The sequence below is a fragment of the Sciurus vulgaris genome (genome assembly GCF_902686455.1).
Source record: "Sciurus vulgaris genome assembly, chromosome: 10".
NCBI classification, from domain to species: domain Eukaryota; kingdom Metazoa; phylum Chordata; class Mammalia; order Rodentia; family Sciuridae; genus Sciurus; species Sciurus vulgaris.
In genome coordinates this window covers 99,668,603-99,689,133 of record NC_136470.1, presented here as the reverse complement: position 1 = coordinate 99,689,133, position 20,531 = coordinate 99,668,603, and the positions used below count along the sequence as shown (strand labels likewise).

General features: G+C 38.2%; 1 protein-coding gene and 1 long non-coding RNA gene across 2 annotated transcripts in view; one reads left to right on the top strand and one right to left on the bottom strand.

Moving 5' to 3' along the window:
• The window catches only part of LOC306670514, a 1,027,288-nt gene that overhangs the window by 903,217 nt on the left and 103,540 nt on the right, over positions 1-20,531 (bottom strand). The gene's annotated exons all lie outside the window — the stretch shown is intronic.
• Positions 18,917-20,531, top strand: part of NLGN1 (neuroligin 1) — an 875,108-nt gene continuing 873,493 nt past the window's right edge. The window contains exon 1 of the mRNA XM_079155132.1: positions 18,917-19,320. The gene's annotated coding sequence lies outside the window, so the exon portion shown is untranslated. The remainder of the gene's footprint in view (positions 19,321-20,531) is intronic.

The window sequence follows — 20,531 nt, the reverse complement described above, 5'->3', positions numbered from 1 at the left end:
ACCTGTTCCTCCCCACAATCACCTTCCCTAAAAATTTTCCTTCTACTTTCATGTCATCTTTTCCTATCTTTCCTTTCCCTTCCTTCCTTCCTTCCTCCTTCCTTCCTTCCTTCCTTCCTTCCTTCCTTCCTTCCTTCCTTCCTTCCTTCCTTCCTTCCTTCCTTCCTTCCTTCCTTCCTTCCTTTCTTTCTTTCTTTCTTTCTTTCTTTCTTTCTTTCTTCCTTTCTTTCTTTCTTTCTCTCTCTCTCTCTCTTTCTTTCCCTCCCTCCCCCTGCTCTTTCTCTCTGATTCCACGTATAAGAGAGAGTATGCGATACTTTTCCTTTTCAATTGGGCTTGTTTCACTTAACCTGAAGCTGATAGCTCCTTACTTTCAGGTTATCTGTTCATCGACTTCTGCAAGTTTTCTGACCTCCTCAGGATTTCCAAATAGCAGCTCCCCCTCTATTCTTTCTGTCATTCATCATCTGTTGCCAATTCCTTCTGTATGTAGAATTCTCAATCCTTTTTTTGTTCCGGGGGTACAGAGGATTGACATTAGGGTATTTAACCACTGAGCCACATCCCAAGCTCTTTTATATATTTTATTTAGAAACAGGGTCTGGCTAAGTTGCTTAGGGTCATGCTAAGTTGCTGAGGCTGGCTTTGAACTATTGATCCTCCTGCCTCAGCTTCCCGAGTTGCTGGGATTACAGGTGTGCATCACTGTGCCTGGCTTATGGTTCATTATTTAAATCACCCATTTTTACATGCCTGGAACCCCTTTGTCACTTACCTGAACAATCTGCAAACCTGAATGAGCCAAGAAAAAGGCTTTTTCTCTTGTGGTTTCTTGAATTCTGCCTGAGAAAACAACACAGTCAAAATTCTTTTCTGAAAACTGGGATTGTGTCCATCTTGAACCGATTCTTCAGCACTGCAACAATTATTTCAACTCTAAATTGTATTTCTGTGCTTTCTATTTCAGACCTGATGTGGCCTTCTAATTCACCAAGGAAAAAGAAGTAACCAGCTTGATTTTCTCCAGAAGGCTTCTGCGATTCCAAGCAGAATTCTTCTGCCCTCCTCCCTCCTTCCTGTCTTAGATGAAGTCATCTCCAACTATTATGTTTCAAACTACCCTTTATTCTCTTTCAGTCTTTCCAAACATATAGTTTATTAAAATTTTGTGTAATTTTTTTATATCTACGTTCCATACCAAGCCCTATGAAACCAGTCTTGTTTATGGCTGTACCACGAGAACCTAGCACAGTATTTGGCACATACAGTAGGCACTCGGTGAAAAAAAATGGAAGTATGACTGTTCTAGTGTGTACCATAGCTAAAATAATAGCCAATCTTTGTTAAGTGCCTACTATGTGCCTGCAGCAGCACCACATGGTCTGGGCGCATTATTTCTAGACAAGTCAAATATATACATAGTTTCACAAGCAGCATGGTGGTCAGGTGGTGTAAGTGGCTTCACTGAGCAATTTGTTTCTCAATACTTTGTTCTGAAGGCCCTCAGTCTGTTTGGTTTGGGATGTGTGGAAATAAGAGACACCATTGCCTTCCTTGATGGGCTCCTAGTCTGGTGGAACAGTCCAACTCTATCATTACAATAGCATAGGGTATTTGATAAGGCATGTTAAGAAAAGATTATTCTAGAGTAAAATAAGGAAAGGAGGAGGAAAGGTGAGGATATCATACGGAGATAGGGAAGATAGTGTAAAAGGAGGGGATCAAGAGGCAGAGTGGAGGGATGGGTAAGGGCAAGCAATGCAAAATTTATTTTTAAAAAATCATGCTATGTGCATATGTAAATATACTACAGGGAATTTCATCTTTATGAGTAAGGAAAAAGAACCAATTAAATGTAAATAAACAAACGAGTGAAAGGAAGTCTAGAAGAGTAGAGGAAGGAGAATTGGGGGGGGGGGAATGAGAGGGAAAAGGAGAATGAAAAGGTGGAGGGATTGCTAACTGAAACCGAATTCCGCGCATGCGTGATTTGTCAGGGTGAACCCAACTACTATGCACAAGAAAAAGTAAAGCTTCTTAAGGAGCACAAACATGGAGCACTCTGTTTGTTGCACAATAACCATAGAAAGACTCCTTTTGCAAGCAGAGACCATTTATCTGGTGACAAGTTTAAACATTAGACATCCAAGTAAGCCTAACTCCCTTATAAAATGATCTGTGCACAAGCAGCATATAAGCTAGCTGTCTCAGAGAATTAATTCTACATCAACTATTACATAGACAAAACAAAGAACTGAGGCAAAAAGATTGTGCTTAATCTTATGACTGTACGCACATTTAAGACAATAGCTGAAAAAACTGACGCAAGGAAGCACTGGCCAAGTGTGTCAGTACAGAAAAGCTGAGTCACCCTTTAGGTCACACAGAACAGGTTCCAATCTCAGCCCTACCCCTTCCTTATTGCATGGCTTTTTTAAGTTCTCTAAACCACCTATTGAAAAATAACACCTATAACAAATGATTAATAATAATGCCAACCTCATGGAATTATTGTAAGGATTAAATGATATGTTAGCATGTACTTTGCTTAGCAAGGATTTAACCAATGGTAGTTGTGACTATTAATCAGTGAAATGTGTATTTCTAACAGAGGAGTTCTTCATTCTAGCCCTTTATAGAAGCATTTGGAAAGCTTTAGCTGTGATGATTCTGAGTCACTCTTAGGTCCAGGGTGGGGCATAGGCGTTTGTAATTTTTAAAGTTTTGCAGAGATAATGTTGATGTTCAGCAAGGCAGAGCTACACTGTAACCTTCATGTGCCTTATGGTTTTCAACTGTACTAACTATCAGGAACATCTGTTTAGCACCTTAGAAAGAAATATTTATAGGGCCAGTTCCACCGTATATGTGATTTAGTAGGTCCAGAGTAGAACCAAGATAGATAGGATGAAGAGGTACCTTGATCATAGTTTGAAATACAGTAGTCCTGACTGTACTTCTTATTAATGGTTCTCTGTGAACAAACTTGAAGGTCGGGCCCAAACTCACTGGAAGGGTAAATTATTTCTATGAGCAAAGGTTGACTAAACTATGTAGTTGTTGAAAGAACACTTTCAGAATTCAAATAGACAGGTCAGAAAGTCAGATTTTGCTTCTCCAAAGCATCCAGAAAAGCATGACTCGAAGACTTTGTGGTATTTTCTTTTTTTATTTAAGTGATTTCTGCCTTGTAACCTACAGGAAGTGAAGACAAATGGTTAAGTCCAAAACTCTGGGTAACTGATGCTGGAGCAACGTCATACATCGCCATCAAGTAATGTATCAAGGAGTCCATGTCTTTGGTATATAAAGGCAGCCTTAGTGAGGTAGGACTCAACTTGGAAATACCAATAAACTTTTGCTGAATAGAAATGGATTTTCCTACCAGAAAGCTTAATAACCTGTCCTTTTATGGCAAAGCACATTTTAGAATGACTCATAAAGAGTCAGAAAGCACAGAGCAAAGAGCATGCAGAGCAGAAAGGCCATTCCCAGGCAGTAAGTGACTGAGTCTGGCATTTTTCAGAGTCTTTGGAAAGAGAGCAAATCTAAAATTCTAGGATTGTGCAGACAATTGAGTAGTTACACATTATAGAAATACCATCGTAATGAAGTCTCCAAGGAGTCTAAATGTGAGGAAGCTCTATTCAGGGAGTCTGAAAATTCTCTATCATTAAAATTAATAACTCAGGCCTGACCTAATATGGCACGTGAGTGTGGGATGCAGAAGAGGTCAGCAGATGGCAGCACTGGATGAGGTGGAAGAGAATCCAAATGGCCTGAGAACAGTTTGCTTCAGACCCCTGGCCAAGGCTCTCCAGAAGAGTGCACACCCTCAGCACGGTTATTTGTGGGCTCTGATATGCATTTGCACTTGATAATTTTGTATGTGACTCCCAGTAGTCCACATGCCCTTTATCCAGGACCAGCCCTTTCGCTTCTTCCCATGTTTCCCTGTAGGTGCCCACTTTCACAAAGCTTCTTTCTTGCCACATGTGCTGTTTTATGCAATCAAGTTCAACAGCGGAAGAGTTTACAATGCTGACTAACACTGATTATTTTGGCATATTTAAAGAGATAGGGGGAATTGATTCTCTTTGGATATAATAAATGCTATAGAATTCTACAAACTTATTGGCAATATTAAGAAAATGCCATTATTCTGGAATTTTCAATTATGGGAAGCATTTTTCAGAATACTTAAAAGGACATTTCATAAGAAAGTTGAAGCTTCCTGTGATGATGGTGTGAGATGTAATGGAAAAGGAAAACATAAGTTATCTTATCCAAATGTTCAACAAGGTGTAAAGGACCTGGTCAATGGGTGACAACAGTAATGAAGAGTGCTACCCTACCCACTGCTTTGTATCAAATGATGAAAATGTTGTATTCAAGAGAAATGCAATATACCTGAAGGCAGTAATAGTGAGCTAAGAAATTTTATATTTTCCATGCTCTGTAGTAACGGGTATAGGAATCTTTGCTTGATAGGACATTCTGGGAAACTATGCCAACCTTGGTTTTGGATGATGTAAGAAATTTGAGGAGACATTGAGTGAAAAAAATGTTGATGATTATATTCATCACAGAACTGACATTTTACAGGGCAGGATGGATCATCAAGTTGAAAAAAAAAAAAGACAAAGTAAAGAAATCACAGTGTTGTGTATGGATAGTGAGATTGAGAAACTGGCTTACCATACCATCTTCTCCAAGAACCAAGATTGAAAGGGGTGTGGGGCACAGTGATACTGAGTCTTTGAGGGTGCCATCTTAGAAAGACAGTGAAGTGATTAGAAGGCAAAAAGCAAGTTTCTGAATTCTGCTGTTTGTTTTGGGTTTGTGGGGGTGTTTTTTATGGTGAATTTTTCCTATACAATAACAGGATTTGGCTCTTGAGGTTTTTAACCTCTAGAGTATAATCCTAATTACTTAACATTCTGAGCAAGCTATTGAGGACACTGAAATTACTTGCACAAAAATAGTCTTTAATTACAGATTTTTATGGCATTGGTTCAATCTTGAATTCTTACCTTGTTATTTAATTTAACACCTAAACAACCCAGAAACTTACATATTATAACCCATTTGAATAAAGAAGCTAAACTAACAATTTCAGCATGAAAGACCTGCAAAGATTCCCACCCTCTTCTAAACAGGAGGAACACCCTGGGGAGTCACTTGTGTGGAGTTCTGCACAAAGTCAAAGTTAGGAAGCGTTTAAAGGAAAGTGTATCTGTTGTCAGGTTGGCAGTACAATGGTAGAATGCCACATCAACATCTTCTTTGGAGACTGATCAAGACTTCAGTGGTTGGGGAATATATTTTTCTTTAAGCACCCAAATAGAGATTTTTGAAATATTGAGGAATATTTTATATCCAAGCTCAGAACAGAACACACAAACTTAGATAAGTGTACAGGCTGACACAAAGGCAGTATATGGCCAGCATGTCATTGACATTAAAATTATTAATAATTTTAAAAAATAGCAATGGTAAAAGCAATTGTATAGAAACAAGAAGGTGATTATCTGCAGAGTAAGAATAGTACCATACAGTGAAATTTGTTTAGTCTTTTATTTGATAGCCAAATTTAATCTATTCCACCCAAGAAGTCATTCAGCTTTATGCATTATTATATCTACCTGAAAAAAGATATAAAATCTGAAAACATAGAAAAAGTACATATCCTGTCAAAACTTGTATCTGGGATCATCTGCAATGTAAGGCAGAAGGTTATTTTTTCTTTCTTTTCATGTCCCGGCTGCAGTAGTGGGTTTCAACTACATTCCGGGGTCATAGTTTGCTGCCCCTAACGCAGTGGCTGAGGCTTTGGTTCCATGACATCTAGGGGGCATGAGATCCAGACCTGCACCACCGGGAGAAGCTTTGTCTATCTTTAGTGCCATCAGCACCATTGTCTTTGGCCATCCTGTAGAGGAGAGACTGTCCGTGGGTCTGGATCCCTCCTTTGTCTGTGATTCTCAAGGACTCCATTCTCTTGCCCAAACTTCAGCAATTTGCTAATCTTTTAGCTAAATTCTCACCTGCTCATGTCCATTTAACATCCATTTCTTCCACCCATGCTTGGTCATGGGTGAACATATCTTTGCTAGGAGAGGCCCATCTCTTCTTGGATTTTAGGCTATTTAGTTGCTGTGAAAAGTTAGCTTCTGGTGGGTTTCAAGAGAAGTCATGATTTTGAAGCTTATTAACTTTTTCTTGTATTTATGTGGGAGTAACACTCTTTACATATTTCCACACCTTAGGCAGAAGCACCAACTCTGTAACTTCTCTTAATATTTAAAAAGTAGCACCTTTTTCCCTGTAACATTTTGGATGAGGTCCTCAATATTATCTCTGACTTTATGCACTCTGAAGTTTTTATGTTTCAGTTATTTTTAATAATTATAACTTCCTTCCAGGATTCCTTATTTTTCACGTTTATCTGTTCTTGATTTTTATCTGGTTGTGTCTTATGCTAATTTTTATTTATTACTGGTGCCATTTCTTCCTTTATCTCTTTGGAAATATTAAATATGCTCATGTTGAAGTGATTTTTAGATTGCTCTGTTATTTTCAGTTCACTGGAAATGAATTCATCTCTAGGAATGCAATTTTTGTTAATTGATTTTCTCGATAATAGTTTTTCACTTATACTTTGGAATGCTGCTTTGCAGCCTTTTCTAATCAGTTGCTATCCACCTCGCCCCTGCTTGTCTCATTCACCTCTCTGCCACACATGTGGTGATAATGCATGTCTCATTTTCAAAACAGTGAGAGACCTGGCCCATGTCCAGGCAGCATATAGGCCTCTTACCCTGCCCACAGAGCTGATCTCAGCAGAGGTCACCATTTTTATCAGTCCTAACTTCTGATGGTACAACAGATCCTCATTCTGGTCCTCCACCATGTGTGGGAAGATTTTAGTCTCTCTTATTTGTAGCAGTTCACTTCCCTGAGGCCTATTAAGTTCTCCCAGAACTGGAAGCCAGTAGGCCTATGGCTTAAGCCTTTCTTATCACTTCTGTTGATAAGTGGAAAAAATAATTTTGTCTTTGATTAAAACTACTGGGACAGAGTTTTTCAGGGAAACAGAGTTTTTCAGGGAAGCAGAACCAGCAGGGGGGAAAAAAGAAAAAATAGATATATATATATATTCTCTTCTATATGCCTCATCAATTTCTTCTTATCCTAAGAAATTGGCTCACATAATCATGGAGGCTGAAAGTTCCAAGATCTGCAGTTGGAAAGTCTACGCAGTAGAGTCCATTGTGGTATTTCTGCCAAGTGTGAAGGCCTGAGCAGTTGGAGAACTGACGGTGTGTTTCAGCCCAAGCCCAGGTTCTAAAGCAAAAGAAAACCAACATCCTAGCACAAAGGCAATTGGGGAGAGAGAATTGTTTCTTACTTAACCTCTTTGTTCCAGGCAGGCCTCTAGTAGCTTGGATTGGATCATGCCCAAGCAGGCTGGGGAGAACACTTTTCTTTACTCAGTCTCCAGATTCAAATGCTGGTCTCCTCCATAAACACCCTCACAGGCACACCCAGAATAATGTTTAACTAAATATCTGAGCACTTCCTTGCCCAAACTGATACATAAAATTAACCACCACAACTACTTTGCTTCAGTTCATTTAAAAAGAAAAAATTGTTGCTGATAAAAGCTGGTGTAGAGAAGAACACTTAAACACTGAATTCACACTTTCACACTTCCATTATGACAGGAAACCAGACCAAACGAGTTTTACACTTCTGTTTAGTTAATACAACTTGAATAACTGTGCAAAGTAAATAGTTTATGGTTAATAGTAATGCACAGAATTTTACCAAAAGGTAATGAGTGTGTATTTTGTACATAAAGCTACAAACTGGCACTCAAAATCACTAGTTATGTTATTGTTATGGTTAGAATATGAGGTTTCCCCCAAAAGTTCACATGTAAGACAATGTCAAAATGTTCAGTGGTGAAATGATTAGGTTATGAGAGTTATAAACTAAAGAGTGGATTAATCCATTTGATGGATTAATAATTTGAATGAATGTATGGGTGGTGACTGAATGATTGGAGGAAGTAGGTCACTAGGAGCATGACTTAGGGATTCATATTTTGTCCCTGATATACAGAACTGTTTACTGTCTTTCATGAACTGAGCAGCGTTCCTCCTCCATGCCCTTCTGACATGATGCTCGGCCTCAGATGCAGACCAAAGCTATGGAGTTGGTTGACCATGGACTGAACCTCTGAAACCATGAACCAAAATAAAGTTTTCCTCTTCTAAGATTTTAATTTTTTTCAGGTTATTTTGGTCACAGCAACACACAACTGATTAACTCAATGGTAATTAATTACTTCTCAAATGTTTTCAAGTTCTTTATACTCGGTGTCTCAGTTTCCTCATCTGTATAGTACAGACAGAAGGAAATAGTACTTATATCTTTGGATCTGTGAAAATCATGTAAAAGGCTTGGAATGTTGTCTTGATACCAAGATAGTTCTTGATGAATGTTGTTTATTATTATGATTATTATTATTATTTATTTGCATTTAGGTATATACCTTTCTTTTTTTTTTTTTGAGGCGGGGAACAGGGAATTGAACTTGGGCACTTGACCACTGAACCATATCCCTAGTCCTATTTTGTATTTTTTTTAGAGACAGGTTTCATTGAGCTGCTTAGCACCTCATTTTTGATTAGACTGGCTTTGAACTTGCAACCTCCTGCCTCAGCCTCTGGAGCAGAGGGGATTATAGACATGTGCCACCGTGCTTGGCTATTTCCCAGCTATCTTGATTACAACCATTTTGCAACAGGTTCTTTACCTTACCCTTGTAATCCTAAATTCATAAAAAGATAGCCAAGTCCATTCACACACATATGCAAAGGAAATTTTAATTATGGCTACTTATGACATTATATATAATATTAGTTTTAATGACTATTGTATGTATGCACACATGTAGAAATATCTATCAGTATCTATATCTATATCTCTATCTATATCTAAATTTGCTGTTTTAAATATTGATTGGTCATTTCAAACCTTTGATATCCTCGACAATACACTAACATACTCATACACAATTTACAAATGACCTTGAATTTTATGTTATTGAATAAATAGAAACTATCAAGCAATAGCCCTTTCAGCTTCCCCACAAACCAACAAGTTTACCTCCATCTGCACTTATCTCCATGTTAGAAAGGCTATCTCTTTTCTCTCAGTTTTGGTTTCTAGATCTTTCTAAATTGTCAAGAACCTTCTTTCTTTCTTTCTCTTGTCATCAACCTGATCCTTTTTACTAGTTTCTTTCTGTACTTCAAAGCTAACCTTTCCAATGATAAGTACAAAAACAAACAAAACCCCAAACAAAATATCTGCCCTGACCCAATTTCCTTTTTCAGCTACAAATGCATCTCCACCCTCCTCTTTACAGTCAAGCCTTCTAATGAATTTTCCTTAATCACTGTTACTGTTTTGTCTCTTCTGGATGAGTGTTAAAACCACATAAGTCTAGCTTCTGACCTGAATGTTCCTGAATTGATTGCTGAGGCCATCAATGTCTCCACTGGACACTTACAAGTTCTCATTCTGATCTCTCTCACCATATTTTTTACTTCTATTTGGCTTTACCATTACTTGGTTTCTGTAGATTACTTTGTTACTTAAAACTCTGGAATGCTATTGTTCCTTCCTATGGTCTATTGCTTTTTTGTCGACACGCTCTCCTAATGATCTCCCCATTAGCCCCTACAGCTTCAATTACTGTGCATTCCCTGATTATTTTCGAATGTATATTGATATTACTGTTGTAAAACCCACAGTCTAGTTGGGTTTTTCCCACTGGGATCTCTCACAGGCACTTAAAATTCACACTTTCTAACAAAATTATTTTTTTCCCCAAACTGCTATTGTTCAAAATTATCTTGGTAAATGGTACAATAACCTGCTCATTCCCTCAAGCAAGAAATCTGGAAATGATCTCCAAGGCTCCCACTTTCTCACCACCCTCTCCCTTCAGTTCCATCTCCTGAATTGCTTTCATCACTTTCCACGTATGTTCATTTCCAGTGCTACCATCTTGCTCTCTACACCAGCCTCATGGATGAGGTGAGCACCACTGAATGCCTGAAATAACCCCTTAACTGATTTCTTCCTGCATACTTATTTTGCATTCATTCAAAAATGTTTATGAAGCATTTACACGTGTGAAATAATGCATGTTCTAAGAAACCTAGCAAATTAAAACAAACATGAAAAGCAAACACTTATTAGATAAGGTAGATGAGAAATGCATACATAAAAATTGCTTTGAATCAACCAAGGTGTCTGCAACAAGTGTAGTACAGGTAAAGTGCCAGAGAAGTTCAGAAGACAAAGTAAGGGAAGGAAGTTTCATGGAAGAAAGGACATTGGAGCTGAGCTCTCCTCCCGCCTCCCCAACTGCAACAATTGGGTTGGAAAGGATAAAGGGAAGGAAGTATTAGGAAAGAAAATGTTCCAGGAAGGGAAAGTAGAGGGAAGCCAGTAAAGTGACTAAGTAATATAAGAAGGGTGAAGACATGGAAACCATTAACTGGGGCTAGAGGGCAGGGTGCATGAAGCAGTTCAGTCAAAGATGAGTATTTATATCAAGGAATAAAATACAATAATTCCTGGTTGTGCATTATTCCCACATCCCCTTCTTCTATGTACATCACATTTGTTTGGAAAATATGGAGACAGAAAGTGTTGTATTTGAATTCCCTAACAAAATTCAGGAGGAAGGAGATCCATTTGCCCTGTTTAGGAATGAGATATGACAAAGAAATGACATGCCATGTGCACATTGCTTATCATGTCTAACCACTAAGTGTCACATTTTTATTTTATTTTCTCTCTACAAGTGATCTTTATAATAGAGAGAATTAGTATATAGAGGAATTAGTAACATTCCTGCACCTGTATAAGCAAATAGCTAGTACCTTTAGTGATCAAAATATTTTAGCTGACTCTAGTGGCTGTTACTTAAACAGATACTTTAGCATATGGGAATATGAGTTTAAAGTGAAGTCTAAAAGGCTCCTTTAATAATTATATCATGGATATCAAGTTATTCTAATGCATTTTCCTTGGTGTGAGAGCACTACAATAAATATGAACCCGGTACTTCAGGCTTGCAATCCAGTTTGTGAATTTAAACATCATAACTATTATTTTAGGTATCAAATATAGTGCTCTTATTTCTCCAAAACATAGAAAATGAGAAAGGAATGAGAAAGGGCAATTATCCCCAGCTTGAATAGCGAGATACTTAAATCATCTCTTGTTTCCTTTGCATTAAATATTTATATTGATTTCTTAATACTGTAAGGGACACTTAACACCTCTATTTATATATAAATGACTGGAAGAACACTTTTATACTTTCAACTGAAGTAGATTATTAAGGAATAGGCACTTGATATTGTATGAGGAAGTAGTTTGTTACTTTAATGTAGTCCATAAATTATAATTGAGAATACTTAAAACAAAATACAGTTATTCATTACAAACTGGGAAATCTACCCTGAACTAAATCTTTACAATTTTAAAATTAAATCAGTTATTTAAAGAAAAGCATTTTTCTAGAGCACTTTCTTGCTCTTTTGTTTTTAAATCTGTCTTTTCTTAAAGAGTTGACTTTGAGCTCCATTTATTTTCTAGATTTCATTCTCCTCACCTATTCTGGACCTACATCTTACATCTCTACACTTTTTTCTTAATGAATTAATATACCTCAATTTAAATTTCTTTTCTTCAAACATGCTGTTTCCTCTAAATACAAAAAAAAAAAAATCTTTTCTTGACTATATTACCTTTTCCTTCTTTTTTTCAGATTATCTAAATGTGCTTAACCTGCCAACTTTTTAAATCATCTATGCCTTCAAAAGAAATATGCACTGAATTTCCATTGGTCCTTTATCCTAGCCGCTGAATTCATATTATCCCTTCTTATTAACTTACATTGCTTGTTTTATACTTGGGTTATTTTTATTTTCTTTAATTTTCTAATTTAAAGCTCTTTGAGGCTAGTGTATTGCCTCATGTGTCGTCACAATCCCTGAATGCCAACTGTATTACTTAGACAATTCTCTTCAATGAACATGCATTAGGTACCCAATACAGGCAAGGAATTAATTTCTAGAATTTCTATTTCAGTAGGCAGGGATAGAGAAGGAATTCAAAGTAGCACAGCAAATTGAACAATAACTCAAAGGCAGAAAACTATGAATTGTGGTTTTGTAGCATCTAATGAATTCACTCTTGGTAGATGGAAAGAACTGGAAATATGCTACTGAGAGAAAAAACTGAGAGCAATGTTGGTGAAATATGATTATGTGTGTAGATTAGGACTGCCTCTCTTCTTATGGTAACTGCCATAGGCCACTCCTACATTGGCGTCCCCTGTATGTGTGAATCTTGGGTCCTCCTACTTGGCATAGGAATATAGCATGTCGCCGGCTTGATGAATGAAATTAACCCCACCTCAATCACAGAAGGGAGTGTGTGACCGAAGGAAGATTATTTAGAACCTTTTTTCTACAGTTCTAAGGTAATTTTCTCTGGGAATACCAGGATGACAGGTGTATCTAGAGATGCTGACAGGTATCCTGCCCCACCTGATGAAGTAAGTATTGCTGAAAATAAGACTGAGAAAAGCTAAGGAGTGAAGAAAGGAAAGGAGAAAAAAAGTAACTTCAGTTAAGCCTCTGAATTCAGTTCTGGTGAGAACTAACTGCACTTGAACTTCTCAGATAGAGAACCCAATAAACTACTTTTTTGCTTTACAAGTGTCTACTTATTTAATTGAGTCTGAGTAGAATTCCTGCCCATTCTATTATAAAGAGGATGGAAGATATTCAAGATCAGTCTGAGTGTTCACTATGAAATGGAAGACCACTGAACATTCTGGCAAAGGTAGAATATACTACCACAAATATTTTTTTGTTGCTGTTGTCACTATGCAGTTCAGATAACCTCCTCCACTCCTCTTTTCAAAATTTTTATTTATTGTACACAAATGGAGTATAACTATCGTTTCTCTCGTTGTACACGAAATACCATTTGGGTCTTCATACATGTACATAGGGTAATGATGTTTGTCTCATTCTATTATCTTTCCTTCCCCCGCCCCCTCCCCACCCCTCATTTCTGTCTACACAACATCCTTCTTCCACTCTTCCCTTACATCCCCCCCAATCCCCATTATGTATCATCAACCACTTATTAGAGAAATCATATGGCCTTTGGTTTTTTGGGATCAGCTTATTTCACTTAGCATGATATTCTCCAACTCCAGATGTCATAATTTTATTCTTTATGCCTGAATAATATTCCATTGTGTATATATACCACAGTTTCTTTATCCATTCATCAATCGAAGGGCATATAGTTTGGTTCCACACCCCACTTCTTTTTGTACAATTGCAATAATTTCATGACTAGCTTCTCTACCTTTGGTTTCCCTTCTTATTCTGCAATCTACTCCTCACACTGTTACAGACTTTTCTAAAAAGCAAACATGATGAGACTACTTATGTGCTTTAAGTTCTGTCCTGAACTTGCCTGAAGGCCAGTAACAGACTTCACTGCTTGACATAGAAGCTCTCTCATTATCTGTCCTTTCTAACATACAAGCTCATTTCTTGCTTTTCTTGGACATATTTTGCTCATGACATTATGTGTATTACTCCTCTGCTAAAAGGTTCTTCCCTAGAAAGTATTTTGGCATTGTGCATAAGGGCATCATATGCCCTATTTGGAGATATTGTACACTTTAACTGGGAAGGAACCATGTCTTACTGTTCTTTTGATCCATCAATAATGCAATAATAAGTATAGAGAGGTACTCACAAGATTGGTAAGAATTCATTTATTAAGCTACATTCTCCCAGAAATGTACTGGATTCCATAGGCAAATACAAACTTCTAGGACTTAAATGTGATTGACATGATAGAATTTTAATAGCACCATACAGAAAAAAAGCAATCCTGACTTAACAGGAATATGAGTGGCACACTAAAATATGATTGTAGATTTTATAACTGCTTCTATAAGTTACAAATTTTTAAATAATTACTAAAACAATTTAGAACCTAAGAATTAGAATATCACCTTGATTCATGGATTAAAATAGTAAATCTCTGGGAAATGAGAAAAATGTGAAATATAAGTCTTATGTAATAAAGTATCATTGGCTCTCAAATGAACAAAATATCTTTAAAACTATGATATCATTTTTTTATGAACACATTTGGAGCTAATATATGCTCATTTTAAGCATTATCTCAAAAAAGTGGGGCACATGTCCTATAATTATAGCTTTAATGTGTTTTAAGTAAGATATGCATTTTAAAAAATTATCACTCAAGAACATCGAGCAAATTTTTATGCCTTTCTGCTCAATTGTTGGCTAGAGATAGAGATAGTCTGTAATATAATGCCTCTGGATTTTAAATCCATTTAATTCATTCATTAATTCATTCACTTATTCATTTATTTTTAGAACACCACCCTGAGTTAGGCACATTTCTAGGTTCCTGGCATGGAGTACTAGGCAAAGCAGACTAAGTTCCCAATTTAATAGCAAAAACTTCTGATAGAGAAAAAAACAAATAAATGAATACAATCAAGTTGTGATTAAGTACTTTGAGGCAAATATAAGAAGATACGGAGGATGAAGGGGATGGGAAATGCTGTGTCAGAGAGTAGAGTCAAGAAAGACTTTTCTGAAGGTAACATCTAAGCAGAGACCTATGTGAATGAAGGAAGGAGCCCTGAAGGTATATTATGAGGAAAGGAAGAGAGAGTTAGGCTGAGGGAATGAGAAGTAGAAAGTTCACGGGTGAGACACTAGTTGTTCTTATGAGCAAGTTAAGGGAAACAAAAGATCCAGAAAAATATGATAGCACACAGATAGATTGCAATTACATTATGGAAGGTATAAATCAGTGTAGCTTAGAGAAAGAGAAGGTCATTTCTGGCTGAGAGCATTTTTTGAGGAGGTATTTAGTTTGTAGGTGATGTAGGTAGGTAGGGATGATGATATGAATCGTCCAAGAGAAGAAATCATTAGAATTATCCTTGGAGGATAAAGGATCAGGAAGAGGTGTAGTAGGAGAGCAAGCTAAATAAAGACATGTGGAATTCAAAGCATACTAGGCTTTGGGTTTTGGGATAAGAATTTTATATTTCTCATGATAGGAAAATATGAGTTCAAGAAGGATATTTTTAAAATGCTTTATTTCATCAGTGCGAAAGAAAGAAAGAAAGAAAGAAAGAAAGAAAGAAAGAAAGAAAGAAAGAAAGAAAAGAAAGAAAAAAAAAACAGATGAATTTGGCTATACTGTGTGGTTTAAATGGAAGAGAGGGATAGTTTTTGAGTAGACTAGAGTTGGTGACCATATGAATTATAGACAAATGGATACTATATGCTGCTGGGCTAGCGACTCTGGAAGTCAGACTCTGTTCATGTTAGGGTTGATAATATCTATATCTTTTGTCCAGGTAACTGTAAAACACTGCCAGGAAGCTATGGGGGTGGTCTACTTGGCAATGCCACAACTTGACAGATTATTTGACTTTATCTTTTATTTATTTCAGAGTAGAAATATGAGCTATCATTGTCCCTACAAACTCTCTCAGTATATTATTTATATTTAACCATTTTAAGTAAAATATAATTTATGATGAAAATTGCAGCAAAATTTCACCTAAACAAAATGCTTTTTCTTCCTAAGACCCTCAGAAAAGAAAAAAACGTGCTCATTTCCTGTTGTGAGTCTTTGGGATTTTCCAAAGAATGTGTAATACTCTTGCTTTTTCTTTATTTCAGGAAAACATGCTACTTAATTATACACACACACACACACACACACACACACACACACACACACACATGATTACTGGGGAAAATATCTTCCCATTAAATGACTTTCTGGGATACAGGCATACTGAGTCTACATACTACTGTATAGAGGTGTCTGAAAATAAAATGTAATATTTATACTCAAGTCTCACTTTCCAATATTTTTATTTTCATTCCTGGGATAAGAATTTTAGTATCACAACCATAACAATTATATATTTATGTGTGTGTATATTTATAAAGTTCATTTTTCCAATTCTTTTGTGAGTTCCCCCCTGCAGCCCCCGCAGGGCCCCACACCCACACACACACTGCCATCCAAACCACTGATTTTCAAACTAAGGCTTTTTGGAGCCGGCATTTTCACAAAATGTTAATATTTTCACATACATTATACTGAAGTCTCCATCCAAATCTACAGATGAGCAGGTGTGTTTGGGCAAATTTCACAGCGTTTTTATTTGTTTTCGACTTTACAGAGAGTTCAGGTATTCATTCCAAACAGCACTTACCATGGTGAAAAGCAGTAAACCTGAGCAAGGTTAATGTCACAACCTAGAAGATCACGTGATTTGCAATGAGAATTGAATCCAGTTCCTTGTGCTGTATGGATAGCTTCATAGCTTCTTCATGTGTTTAATGCTTTTCCTTCTATCTCATCATTCATATTTAATATGATCCTCTATGATCAAATTAATTAGTAAAGGACCAATATTAAACCATAAAAAGGAAGGCAGGAAGGGCCTAGGCAATCACTCTCAAATCACTAATGACTGACAAGTTACAGACAATATGTACTGCCACCAAATGCTATGATCAGTGTTAACTAAGCCAACATGTTGCTGTTATTGGTGTTTGAATCAAAAGAGGAAGTGTGTCACACAGATACTAAAAATAGATATAATGATGAATTACATGTGTGCCAAATGCTGTATATGCATTATGTTGGGTAATCTCACAACAATGCTGCAAGATAGGTACTATGATTATCACCATTTTGCAGAGCTTGAATTTGAGGTTTAAGGAGATTAAGTTATGTGCAAATGTGCACCAGACAGTAACAAAGTAAGTGCCTATCTAGAACTCAAACTCAGGCAATCTGATACCAGACTCTTAATTGCATACCAAAAAATGAAGAAAAACAGAAAAAGCAAAATCTCCTGCTCTTTAATTGCTTTCGAGATCAAATGATGAGGCATGGATTTATTTCCATCAGGGGTTTGATGGGGAAAGTAGAGAAAATGGACAACCAACAAAAGTATTGCACATTTGATGGTATATATATAAATATGATGGTGTTAGTGTAACTATTCTATTTTGTTCAAATTCTTGCGATTTTTGTAAGACTAAGTCATGAAAATGAGGTAATAATGCCCAGCTGATGACATGTACCCATGAAAAGAATAATGAAAAAAATGGAACCTATTTAAAATTAATCTCATACTATAAATACCAAATACTGGAAATGAAAAATGTTCAGTCATTATCTTTAGGGTTCTAGCATTCACCTTAGTAGATGCAGTTAGAAAGTGCTGCCCACAGGTTTGAGATAGAAGAGAGTATACAAAACAATACATTATGTAAGTTACAACAGTTTTATCTAATCATTCTGATTTCTTATATAAAAGCTTGATTCTGCAGTTATTATGATCATATCTTACATCAAATTACCTTAATTGTGTAGTCTTGTGGAAGCTAAAAGAGTCAATTATATACTTTTATTTATATTAGAATAGAGGCACGTTTTTCAACTTTCCTAGGTCAAGCCACAGAAGTTTAAATGGTTTTAGATCATTGAATTGAAAGAACCTGGGCAGGGTGGGTCAGTTACCAGTGTCTGATACAGGATTTGCACTAAAACTTCACTTTGGGGTGGGGGAGCTGTGGAAATTTATTGGATTTGTCAACACATCGCCTAAAGGTTACCTTTTTTGAAACAAAAAATAACGAAATAGACTGAATTGTAAAACAGGAAAATATACTGCATTTCTTCTTAGAGGAAGGAATATGTCATATATATAAGATGGTTTAAAAAGTCTGATACTTTGGAAGCTTAGGTTTCTTCCTGTTCTTAATGAATAATCCATCAAGGCATCTGCATTCTAAATATTGGTTATTTTGAGTCTCCTTTATTTTATCTGAATGTTAGAGACTAACTGTGAGATTAAAAAACACGAATCAAGTCCTTAAAAACAAACAAACATTTCTCTAATTCAAGAATCACTGATTTCTCAGATTTCCTACTCATGGATGTTTCTTTTTTGGTTATGATTAGTACATGTGGCAATCAGTGAATTTAATGGCTCTGTTGAAAGGGCCCTGTCCCCCAGCCCACATTTAACAAATTCACAGAGAGATGCTAGTAGGAGGTGGGTAGGTGTAAACAATGTGGTATAGTGAGTCATACCCATTACGAAAGCCAATAATGATTAACTGTGATGAATTTTTAAAAACCACCTATCCAGCAGCAGCAGATGTGGGTGCAGCCAGAGGGGAGAGGCCAAAGGCAGTGGAGGTGCATTTACACTACTCCCACCAAGTGGGGCTACCACCAAAGCCTCAATTCAGATTACTCGGGCTGTAGCTCAAGGAAACGAAGGAAATACAGGGGAGTTTGGTGGCAAGAGATCTATCAAAGGTGGCGAGGAATTAAGGGACACAGTGGAAAGCTGGTGCCTCCAACTCTGCGCTCTTGGTCACCAAGACGAAAACGCCTGGCACCACAATGACGCGGAGAACAGAGAAACTCTGTGTGTGCCAGGCCTCCCAGCTCCCCGGCGGTGCCAGTTCACTCACAAGCTCCTCAGAGTGGTTTGGTGAACGTCACACGTGACGCCCGGGGCCCTTCACCCCTCCTGCCGCCACGGGCGCTGCGGACAGAGGATGTTCCGCTGCGGGGGGAGGAGAGAGGGAGTAGGGCGGAGGGCGGAACTTGTATAGGGAGGGACCGCCACCAGCACCACGTCTGCCTCCGCTAGACCCGTGCCCCCGATGCCCACCTCCCACCACCATCGCAGCTCCGACTCGACCCAAGGGAGGGGATGCTGTGCAATAAACCCGGAGGGGAGGGTTAGGCAGGGGAGGGGATCGTGGCTTTGAGGGGACCGGACCGGGTCTGGAGGATGGGTCTAGTTTGATTCAGACTCCTGCACCCGGCAACGCCACGAAAAGAGGGGGGAGACGTAGAGAGAGAGGAGGTTGCTGTGTGTGTGCGCGCGTGTGTGTGTGCGTGTGTGTGTGCGTGTCTACAGGTAGCAGCGGCGGCGGCGGCGGCGGCGGCGGGGACCCGAGCAGGGGACGCATCTGCAGCCACCTCCCCGCCTATGATTTTTGGAGGCGATTGCTCACTTAGCTGACGGATCTGTAGCCCCGGGAGATCTTCTCATCCTCTTCATTTCCACGCTTCTTAGGCGTCTTCCAGTTTCAAGTGTGTGTTTGGGGTATTTAATTCTATTTTAATTTTTTTCTTCTCCCTCTAAATCTCGGGAATTCTGCATCTTGAAGCAGGTGGCTCCCGGTACGAAATCTTTGGATACATTTGGTTTGCCAAGTTCTGCTCTTCCCTGTCCCCTCCCGCTTTCAGAGGAATCTGTGGTGCTTTTTCTTTTGGATTTACATGCAGAAAACGTATATATGTTTATATACGACCGAATAATATATAAATACATATATGCGTGCCCAAGAGCCTGGTTTTCGTCTCTCTTCCCGACAAAGCGGAATGTTTTGGAGCCGATGGATAACGAGAACAGTATTATCATTCTTTTGAGCCTGGTTTTTAAAAAGGGGAGGGAGCGTGAAGAATTGTTTAACATTCGGCCATCGTTTGGCTGCACACTAAGCACCACGAAGTATTTATGGTTGCAGATCAGGTGCAAACGGGGCTTAGAGAGAAAGGTAAGGGAGCTTCCTGCATCCACCGAACTCAGGCGTTGATCTTAATCCCGGAGATCGTCGAGAACTTCCTACTCCCTGCCTCTCCCTCGCCTTCCCCACCTTCCACCAACCCTGCCCTCTTCTCGCTTTTCTGTATGCTCAACCTTTTTCCAATTCCACTGGGTTGAGCGGGGGAGGTGGGGGGGACGGTTGGCGGTGCTGGAGGTGTAATCGTTAGAGTTTAAATGCGTCTCTCTTTTCCCCAGCTGAGTAACTGAGTTTTGCAATTCCCCTTTTCAGCGGTTTTAAAAAATGAATTCTGTCCCTTAAAGGAAGGAGGCTACCTAGATAACTGTCTAAACATCCCCTGGAGCCAATTCCTTACCGCTATCTTCCAAGGAAAATAAAAACAATTAAAAATAATGAACTTTAATGAACCGGGTGGTTTCCTCAGCACTGGGGTTCACGGAACCTCCCAAATGCTTCTTTTCATTTAAAAGGGGGGAAAAAATCAACAAACAAACCAATACCTCGGGAGGAGTCCACAGTGGAGCCATTCAGCTTCGGCTTCTGCATAAAGCCAAATCATTTCACTTGGAGGGTAATTCACCAAAGTTGAGAGAGATGAAGCTAAGTCTAGTGCAGGAGAACCTACATGACACTTAATTCCTTTTAAAATCCACCCTTTATACCATGACCAGTCCTTGTTTAACTCCCTATTTAGGCGGCACGTTTGCAGACTTGACCTTTTGGGGGAGAGGTGGA